Below are 10618 nucleotides of genomic sequence, written 5' to 3'. Positions count from 1 at the left end.
ACTCAAATTTAGCTCAGTATTTAAATACATCTCTCTCTCTTCTCCCTTTCCTGCAGATTCTTCCCTTCACCATCACAACTCTTTTTACCGCTTTCCCTGTCTCTCCCTCCTTTCCCTCACTCGCATCAACCGCTCCCCTTCCCCCCTCTCTCTCTCTCCCCTTCAACTGTCTCTTCTTCCCAGTCTCCTCTTCCCCCTCTCTCTCTCTCTCCTTCCCCTCTCTCACTCCATCCCCTCCCTCTCTCGCCTCTTCCTCCTCTCTCTTTCCACTTCCCCCTCTCTCTCACTTCCTTCCACTCTCTCTTTACCCTTCCCCTCTCTTTCCTGCTCCTTCCGCTGACTGCCCTAGCGCAGGTGGTTCCATAGCTCAGGGGTTCGAGCACTGGTCTAGTAAATCAGAGGTCATGGGTTCAAATCTTGCTGGGGCCTACTCAAAATTAGTTTAGTGTTCAAGTACCTGGCTGATCACCCCCCGACCTTCCCCTTACCGCAAGGACCACATCCAACTCCCTCCTGAATATATCCAATGAACTGGCATCAACAACTCTCCGCAGCAGGGAACCCCACAGACCAACAACTCTCCGAGTGAAGACGTCTCTCCCAAACAGCCCACCCCCATCCCAATAGCGTGCCCCACCCCGGCTCAGGACCCATCCAACACCGGGTATGCAGCCCCAACACCCAACAAGGCCCGTCCCGTCAGAATCCTCCCCAAATGCCGAACACCCCCAGAAGTCGAGCACCCAGCCCCTGCGAAGCCAACCACACCACATCCACCAATCGCCATCTGCGCAGTCAACCCGAACACTCCCTGCACCGAGGCACAGAACCCCCAGGCCCGACTGCCCAACACACTTTGCCCCCCCCACCAGACCTTCGCTGCAATGTGGCCCCTCCTATCCCCTGCCCCTCAATCCCCCACCCCTGTCTCCATTCATCTTCCCTCTGCCTCCCCGCACAGGCCCCCACCTTGGGGGCGGCAACCTTCTGGGGCTGGGAATTTTAGCTCCCGCCGCAGAATTGGCCTGACCTCCCCTTCATGGAAGCATCGTGCAATTTCCCACACTCCACTTCCTTTGCGGGCACGACCGGATGTTCATGTGACAGTGGGAACTGGTGCTCTCCACTCTCTGTCCTGTGACAGTGGGAACTGGTGCTCTCCACTCTCTGTCCTGTGACAGTGGGAACTGGTGTTCTCCACTCTCTGTCCTGTGACAGTGGGAACTGGTGTTCTCCACTCTCTGTCCTGTGACAGTGGGAACTGGTGTTCTCCACTCTCTGTCCTGTGACAGTGGGAACTGGTGCTCTCCACTCTCTGTCCTGTGACAGTGGGAACTGGTGCTCTCCACTCTCCCGTCCTGTGACAGTGGGAACTGGTGCTCTCCACTCTCTGTCCTGTGACAGTGGGAACTGGTGCTCTCCACTCTCTGTCCTGTGACAGTGGGAACTTGTCGCCCTGGAACAACAAGCTTATTTTCCTCTTTTCCCTTCCCCCTATCTCTGTCACTCCTTCCCCTCTCACTCCCCTCACCCCCTATCTCTTCCCCCTCCCTCTCTATCTCTTTCCTTCTCCTTTTCTCTCTCCCTTATCCAGAAGCAGAGAATAAGTGAGAGAGACACGGAGAGAGCGCGAGAGGCAGGGAATGAGACAGAGAGTCAGAAAGACAGAGAGACAGAGAGATTGGGACAGAGTGTGACTGAGTTGCCTTGGGATGTTTTACTACGTGAAAGACCCGATATATCGATGTTGAGAGGCGATTATTGAGAGACGGAGGCAGGAGTTTGGGGGATGAGACACAATCTGAGCGTTTCACTGACCCCTCCTCATTCTTCAAACGCACAGCACTAACTGGGGAATGACCCACATCCCAGGGCAGGTGGTTCCGTGGCTCAGGGGTTAGATCATTGGTCTCGTCAACCAGGAGTAGTGGGTTCAAATCTCATTGGGTCCTACTCAGCTCAGTGTTTAAATTAGCAAGGGCTTTAATTATAAATATGAAACCAACCCTGGCACAACAGGCTCTCCCCTCTCCCCCAATCTTCCCTTCTCACTCTTACTCTCTGTCCCCTTCCCCCTCTCTCAATCCCTTTTCACCTTCTCCCTTCCCTCCTCTTTCTCGATCTCTCTCACTCCTGCCCCTCTCTCTAGTACCCCTTCACTTTCTCTTCTCCCTTTTTCTTTCTCTCTCACTCCCCCCTCTCGCTCCCCCCTTCTCACTCTCCACTTCCCTCTCTGTCTATCTCCCTTTCCCCTCTCTTCCCTTCCCCCAGACACCACAGGCTCTCCCCTTTCCCCCACTCTCTCACCCTGCCATTCTCTCTCCCCTTCTCCCTCTATCTCTCCCTTTCCTCTCTCCCTTAACCCCTCTCTCTCTCTCTCTCCCTTTCCCTCTCTATCCCCTTCCCCCTCGAGAGAGAGAGAGAGAGAGAGCGAGAGAGAGAGAGAGAGAGAGAGCTCAGAGCAGGTAGCTGGGCCCTACTAAAACTGAGCTCAGTATTTAAATTCACCATCAATTGACAAGGGCTTTAATTATAAATATTAAAAAGCTCTGAGACCGACCCTGGAACAACAGGCTCTCGATTTATCTCTTCCCTTCCTCCTCTCTCTATCATTTCCCTTTATTTCTCTCTCTCTCTCCCCTCCGCTCACTCTCCTTCATCCTTTCTCTCTCCCTTCCCCCCTTTCCCACTCTCTCTCCCCTTCCTCTCCCTTTCCTTCCCCCTCTATCTCTCTCCATCTCCCTCTCCTTCTCTCTCTCCTTCCCCCTCACTCTCTCCCTTTTCCCTTCTGACTGTAACTTTCTCTCTCCTCTTCCCATCTCTCGCTCCCCTCCCCATCTCTCTCTCCCCCCCATCTCTCACTCCCCTTCCCATCTCTCACTCCCCCCCCATCTCTCTCTCCCCCCCATCTCTCACTCCCCTCCCCATCTCTCGCTCCCCTTCCCCTCTCTCTCCCCTTCCCCTCTCTCTCTCTCCCCTTCCCATCTCTCGCTCCCCTCCCCATCTCTCTCTCCCCCCCCATCTCTCACTTCCCCCCCATCTCTCACTCCCCTCCCCATCTCTCGCTCCCCTTCCCCTCTCTCTCCCCTTCCCCTCTCTCTCTCTCCCCTTCCCATCTCTCGCTCCCCTTCCCCCCTCTCTCTCTCCCTTTCCCTCCCTCTCCCCATTTCCCTCTCGCTCTCACTTTCCCTTTACCCTTTTCACTCTCTGCCTCTGCCTTTCTTCCCCTCTCTCTACCCTCCCTCCTCTCTCCCTCTCTACCCTTCCCGCTGATGAGACAGAGAGAAAGTGAAAAAGATACAGAGAGAGAGTGACACAGAGAAAGTGAGAATGAGAGAGAGACAGAGAGAGTGAGCGAAAGAGACAGAGAGAGAGAAAGAGAGATAGAGAAAGAGAGAGAGAGACAGAGAGAGATTGAGCCAGAGTGTGATTGAGGTGCCTTAGGCTATTTTATCTCCCTCCCTTCCCCTTCACTCTCCCTTTTCCCGTCTCTCTCACTCCTTTCCCTCTCATGACGCCTTCTCACTCTCCCCTTCCCCCCCTCTCTCCACCCCATCTCTCTCTCACCTCCCCTCTCTCCACTTCGCTCTCTCATTCCAACCCCTCTCTCTCCCTTCCCTCCACCTCTCTCTCACTCTTATCCCTCTCTCCTCTTCACCCTCTCTCTCCACTCCCATCTCTTTCTCCCTCCCTTTTCTCCACTTCTTTCTCTCCACTCCCCCCTCTCTCTCCCTTCCCCTCCCCCTCTCTCTCTCGTCCCCCTTCACTCTCTCTTCCCCCTCTCTCCCTTTTCCCATCTCTCGCTCACTCCTTTCCATCTCACTACCCCCTCTCACTCTCCCCTTCCCCTATTCCTTCTCACTCTCCACTTCCCTCTCTGCCTGCCTCCCCTTCCCCCCTCTTCCCTTCACTCTCCCTTTCCCCCACTCCCTTCCCCATCACGACCCGTTCTACATCTTTTTACCCCTCTCTCCCTTTCCTGCTATCTCGCTTTCCCCGTCTCTCACTCATTCCCCTCTCCCCCCTTCCCCCTCCCTCGCCTCTCCCTCTCTCCTTTTCTCCCTCTCTCCCCTCCCGACCCACTCTCTCCTCCCTCTCTCCCCTTCCACCTCAGCCTTTTCACTCTTCCTCTCCCTCCTCTCTTTCCCATTTCCCCGCTCTCCCCTCCCTCTCTCTCTTTTCCCTTCCCCCTCTCTCTCACTCCTTCTCCACTCTCTCCCCTTCCCCCTCTCTCTCACTCCTTCCACTCTCTCATTTCCCTTCCTCTCTCTTTCCTGCTCCTTCCCCTGACTTCTCCATAGGAGCTGGCTCCATAGCTCAGGGGTTGGAGCACTGGTCTAGTAAACCAGAGATCATGGGTTCAAATCGCACTGGGGTCTCCTCACAATTAGCTCAGTATTTAAATTCACCATCAATTAACAAGGACTTTAATCATAAATACTGACCCTCAAACTACAGGCTCTCAATCTCTCTCACTGCCTTCTATTGTTCTTCTCTCACTCTCCTTCCCCTGTCCCCCTTTCTCCCTTTCCCCCACTCCATTTCTTTTGTCCTGTGCCTTGCTCTCTCTCCTCCACTCACTCTCCTTCCCCATTTTTCCCTCTGTCCATCCACCTCCTTCTCTCCCCTTACCCTTCACTCACTCTCCACTTTCCTCTCTGTCTATCTCCCTTTGCCCCACTCCCTCACCATACCATTCTCTCTCGCCTTCTCCCCTTCCCTCTCGAGAGACAGAGAAACAATCATGTTCCAATGATTGTGCAGGGATGAATCACCAAGAATGATTATATTCGGGCCCCACCTCCTTGTTAACAATAGTAAGAAGCAAACATGAGGTAGTGTTGAAGGTGGCTCCATAGCTCAGGGGTTAGAGCACTGGTCTTGTAAACCAGGGGTCGTGAGTTCAAATCTCACTGGGGCCTACTCAATTTTGGCTTCTGTTCCTGAACTCGCTGTCAATCGGCGACAGGCCGACACCATCAACAGGAACCGACTCACTTCACAGTTTAAATACAGCCCACAGCACTTTCACATTCTGTGACCAGTCTGTAACCGAGTCTTCTTCATATCCAGTCTGAGAGCCACCGATATTTGTTTTAGATTCGTTGCGGGATATGGCCGTCGCGAGCAAGGCCGGCATTTATTGCCCATCCCTAATTGCCCCTGGAGAGGGTCGTGGTGAGCAGCCTTCTTGAACACAACTGAGGGCCTCACTTGACCGTTTCACACGGGCAGTTAAGAGTCAAACCCACATTGCCGTGGGTCTCAATATTCCTCGCTGCCGTGCTCCACCTCACAGTCAACAAGCTCCCCGCTGGAGTGGAACTAAACTGCAGAACCAGTGGGAAGCTGTTCAACCTTCGTTGTCTCCAGGCCAGGTCCAAGACCACCCTGTTATCATCCCCTGGGAAAGTCATCGCTAGAGTCCTCCTCAACCGTCTTCTCCCTGTGGCCGAGGAGCTCCTCCCGGAGTCACAGTGCGGGTTTCTCCCCTACGGGGTACAACGGACATAGAATCATAGAAACATAGAAACTAGGTGCAGGAGTAGGCCATTCGGCCCTTCGAGCCTGCACCACCATTCAATATGATCATGGCTGATCGTGTAACTTCAGTACCTCATTCCTGCTTTCTCGCTTTCCCCGTCTCTCACTCATTCCCCTCTCCCTCCTTCCCACTCCGTCTCCTCACCCTCTCTCCCCTTCCGCCTCTCTCACTTTCTCCCTTTCTCCCCTCCCGACCCACTCTCTCCTCCCTCTCTCCCCTTCCACCTCTGCCTTTTCACTCTCCCTCTCCCCCCTCCCTTTCCCATTCCTCCTCTCTCCCCTCCCTCTCTCTCTCTTCGCTTTCCTTTCAGATTCTCCCCTTCTCCCTCTCCCTCCCCTGCGTCCTTCCTCTCTCTCCTTCCACTTTCTCTCTCCCAGTCCCCCTTCCTCCCTTCCACACTCTCTCTCCCCTTCCCATTGGGGTGATCGACCAGACAAACGCACCCTTCCGTCAACGTTACCGAGATGGCGCGAGACGAGAAGGCGCGATGAAACAATCCCGCCCTTCCCCTCCCTCTCTCCCCTTGCCCTCTCTCCCACTCCTTCCACTCTCTCTCCCCTCTCTCTCCTTCCCCTCTCTCTCCCCTTCCCCTCTCTCCTTCCCCTCTCTCTCCCCTTCGCCCTCTCTCTCCCCTTCTCCCCTCTTTCTCCCCTTCCCCCTCTCTCTCGCCTTCCCCCTCTCTCTCCCCTTCCCCCTCTCTCTCTCCCCTTCTTCCTCTCTCCCCTTCGCCCTCTCTCTCCCCTTCCCCTCTCTCTCCCCTTCGCTCTCTCTCCACTTCTCCCCTTCTCCCCTCTCTCTCCCCTTCCCCCTCCCTCTCCTCTTCCCACACTCTCTCCCCTTCCCCCTCTCTCTCCCCCCTTCCCCCTGTCTCTCCCCTTCCCCCTCTCTCTCCCCTTCCCCTCTCTCTCCCCTTCCCCTCTCTCTCCCCTTCGCCCTCTCTCTCCCCTTCTCCCCTCTCTCTCCCCTTCCCCCTCTCTCTCCCCTTCCCACACTCTCTCCCCTTCCCCCTCTCTCTCCCCTTCCCCCCTCTCTCCCCTTCCCCCTTGCTCTCCCATTCCCCTCTCCCCTCTCTCTCTCTCCAATTCCCTCTCTCTCTCCCCCTCCCATTGCTCTCCCCTACCCACCCTCTCCCCCTCCCCTTTCTCTCTCCCCTTCCCCCTCTCTCTCCCCCCTTCCCCTCTCTCTCCCCTTCCCCCTCTCTCTCCCCCCTTCCCCTCTCTCTCCCCTTCCCCTCTCTCTCCCCTTCCCCCTCTCTCTCCCCTTCCCACACTCTCTCCCTTCCCCCTCTCTCTCCCCTTCCCCCTCTCTCTCCGTTCCCCCTCTCTCTCTTCCCTTCCCCCTCTCTCTCCCCTTCCCCTCTCTCTCTCTCTCTCTCTCTCTCTCCCCTTCCCCTCTCTCCCCTTCCCCCATTCACTCCCATTCCTTCTTTCGCCCCTTCCCCACTTTCTCCCCTTCCCCTCTCTCTCCCCTTCCCCTCTCTCTCCCCTTCCCATCCCTCTCTCTCCCCCTTCCCCTCTCTCTATCCCCTCCCCCATCGCTCTCACCTTCCTCCCTCTCTCTCCCCTTCCCCTCCCTCTCTCCCCCCCTTCCCCTCTCTCTATCCCCTCCCCCATCGCTCTCACCTTCCTCCCTCTCTCTCCCCTTCCCCCTCGAGAGACAGAGAAAAAGTGAGAGAACGAGAGAAAGAGACACAGAGAGCAAACCCAGCGCAGGTGGCTCCATAGCTCATGGGTTAGAGCACTTGTCCAGTAAACCCGAGGCTGGGTCCTGCTCAAAATTAGCTTAATATTTAAATTCACCATTAGTTAACAAGGGTTTAATTATAAATATTAACCAGCTCCAAGACCGACTCTGGAACAGCAGGCTTGTCTCTCTGACACACTCTCTCCCACTTCCCCATCACAAACTGTTCTCCATCTGCTTTCCCTGCCTATTGCCTCACCTTCTCCCTTTCTCTTTCCTTTCAGATTCTCACCTTCTCCCTCTCTCTCCCCTGCATCCTTTCTCTCTCTCTCCCCTTCCCATTGGGGTGATCAACCAGACAAACGCATCCTTCCGTCAACGTTACCGAGATAATGCAAGACGAGAAGTTGCGATGAAACAATCCCTCTCTTTCCTGCTCCTTCCCCGGTCTTTCCCAGCGGAGCTGGCTCCGTAGCTCAAGGGTTAGAGCACTGCTCTTGTAAATCAGCAGTTATGAGTTCAAATCTGACTGGGGCCTACTCAAAGTTCACTCAGTATTTAAATTCACCATCAATTAACAAGGAGTTAAATTATAAATATTAGCAGCTCCAAGACCAACCCTCAAAATGCAGGCTCTTGATCTCTCTCCCTGCCTTCCCCATTACTGCCTTTTATTTTTCTTCTCTCGCTCTCCTTCCCCCCCTCTCCCTGTCCCCCTTTCCCCCCTCTCCCTGTCTCCCTTTCACCCCTTCCCCTGTCTCTCTCCCTCCCTTCCCACTCTCCACTTCCTCTCTCTCCCCTTCCCCCTCTCTATTTCCGTCCCTCTGTACCCATCCTCTCCCGTTCCCCCGCTCCATTTCTTTCCTCCTCTGTCTCTCCTGTGTCCCGCTCTCTCTCTCTCTCTCTCTCCTCCACTCACTCTCCTTCCCCCTTTCTCACTCCCCCTTTCTCTCCCCCTTCCTCCCCTCCCCTTCCTCTCCCTTTCCTTCCACCTCGATCTCTCTCCAACCCCCTCCTTCTCTCTCCCCTCTCCCTTCCTTACCCTTCACTCTCTCTTCACCCTCTCTCTCTGTCACTCCTTCCCCTCTCACGACCCCCTCTCGCTCTCCCCTTCGCCCCTCCCTTCTCACTCTCCACTCCCCTCTCTGTCTATCACCCCTTTCTCCTCTCAGCACACTACCCCAATCCCATGTGCAAAGTTAAAGCACATGAGATTGGGGGTAGTGTGCTGACGTGGACTGAGAACTGGTTGTCAGACAGGAAGCAAAGAGTAGGAGTAAATGGGTACTTTTCAGAATGGCAGGCAGTGACTAGTGGGGTACCGCAAGGTTCTGTGCTGGGGCCCCAGCTGTTTACACTGTACATTAATGATTTAGACGAAGGGATTAAATGTAGTATCTCCAAATTTGCGGATGACACTAAGTTGGGTGGCAGTGTGAGCTGCGAGGAGGATGCTATGAGGCTGCAGAGTGACTTGGATAGGTTCGGTGAGTGAGCAAATGCATGGCAGATGAAGTATAATGTGGATAAATGTGAGGTTATCCACTTTGGTGGTTAAAAACAGAGAGACAGACTATTATCTGAATGGTGACAGATTAACAAAAGGGGAGGTGCAACGAGAACTGGGTGTCATGGTACATCAGTCATTGAAGGTTGGCATGCAGGTACAGCAGGTGGTGAAGAAAGCAAATGGCATGTTGGCCTTCATAGCGAGGGGATTTGAGTATAGGAGCAGGGAGGTGTTACTGCAGTTGTACAGGGCCTTGATGAGGCCACACCTGGAGTATTGTGTACAGTTTTGGTCTCCTAACTTGAGGAAGGACATTCTTGCTATTGAGGGAATGCAGAGAAGGTTCACCAGACTGATTCCCGGGATGGCGGGACTGACATATCAAGAAAGACTGGATCAACTGGGCTTGTATTCACTGGAGTTCAGAAGAATGAGAGGGGACCTCATAGAAACGTTTAAAATTCTGACGGGTTTAGACAGGTTAGATGCAGGAAGAATGTTCCCAATGTTGGGGAAGTCCAGAGCCAGGGGTCACAGTCTAAGGATAAGGGGTAAGCCATTTAGGACCGAGATGAGGAGAAACTTCTTCACCCAGAGAGTGGTGAACATGTGGAATTCTCTACCACAGAAAGTAGTTGAGGCCAATTCACTAAATATATTCAAAAAGGAGTTAGATGTAGTCCTTACTACTAGGGGGATCAAGGGGTATGGTGAGAAAGCAGGAATGGGGTACTGACGTTGCATGATCAGCCATGAACTCATTGAATGGTGGTGCAGGCTCGAAGGGCCGTATGGCCTACTCCTGCACCTATTTTCTATGTTTCTATGTTTCTATGTCGATGTTTCTATGTTTCCCTTCCCCCTCCCTTTCCCCCACTCCCTCACCGTACCATTCTCTCTCGCCTTCCCCCTCTATCTCTCCCCTCCCTCTCTCCCTTAACCCCTCTCTTTCTCCCTTTCCTCCTCTCTCCCCTTCCCTCTCGAGAGACAGAGAGAAAGTGAGAGACAGAGAGAACGAGAGAGAGAGACACAGAGAGCCAGGCCAAGGCAGGTGGCTCCATAACTCAGGGGTTAGAGCACTGGTCTTGTTAAACCAGTAGTCGTGGGTTCAAATCTCACTCGGGCCGACTCAAAATTAGCTCAGTATTTAAATTCATGGTCAATTAACAAGGGCTTTAATTATAAATATTAACCAGCTCCAAAACCGACCCTGGAACAACAGGTTCCTTTTTTCTCTTTCCCCTTCTCCCTATCTCTCTCACTCCTTCCCCTCTCTCCCCCCTCCCCCTCTATCTCTTCCCCTCTCCTTTTCTCTCTCCCCTTCCCCATCCAGAAGCAGAGAAAAAGTGAGGGAGACACGGAGAGAGAGAGAGAGGCAGAGAATGAGAGAGAGACAGAGAGACAGAGAGATTGGGACAGAGTGTGACTGAGTTGCCTTGGGATGTTTTACTACGTGAAAGACCCGATATATCGATGTTGAGAGGCGAATATTGAATGAACGGAGGCAGGAGTCTGGGGGATGAGACACAATCTGAGCGTTTCACTGACCCCTCCTCATTCTTCAAACACACAGCACTAACTGGGGAATGACCCACAGCCCAGAGCAGGTGGCTCCATAGCTCAGCGGTTAGAGCACTGGTCTAGTAAACCAGGGGTCGTGGGTTCAAATCTCACTGGGGCCTGCTCAGTATTTAAATTCACTGTCAATTAACAAGGACTTTAATTATAAATATTAAACAGCTCCAAGACAGACCCTGGAACTGCAGGCTCTCGATTCCTCTCTCTCTGCCTTCCCCATCACTGCCCTTTAAATTTCTCTCTCGTTCCGTTCACTCTCCTTCCCCTTTCTCTCTCCCAGTCCCGGTTCATCCCTTGCACTG

The 10618-nt window shown here is 53.8% G+C and overlaps 2 non-coding genes across 2 annotated transcripts; both read left to right on the top strand.

Moving 5' to 3' along the window:
• The first annotated feature begins 4849 nt into the window (after positions 1–4849).
• Positions 4850–4922, top strand: trnat-ugu (transfer RNA threonine (anticodon UGU)). Its single transcript has one exon. It is a non-coding gene; the product is annotated as a tRNA-Thr (tRNA).
• A 5425-nt stretch (positions 4923–10347) lies between these two features.
• trnat-agu (transfer RNA threonine (anticodon AGU)) lies at positions 10348–10420 on the top strand. Its single transcript has one exon. It is a non-coding gene; the product is annotated as a tRNA-Thr (tRNA).
• The last annotated feature ends 198 nt before the right edge of the window (positions 10421–10618 follow it).

Source organism: Pristiophorus japonicus, unplaced genomic scaffold (genome assembly GCF_044704955.1).
Source record: "Pristiophorus japonicus isolate sPriJap1 unplaced genomic scaffold, sPriJap1.hap1 HAP1_SCAFFOLD_288, whole genome shotgun sequence".
In the NCBI taxonomy this organism is placed as follows: Eukaryota; Metazoa; Chordata; class Chondrichthyes; family Pristiophoridae; genus Pristiophorus; species Pristiophorus japonicus.
Note: the sequence above shows the minus strand (reverse complement) of the source record. Positions and strands in the feature narration are given on the sequence as shown.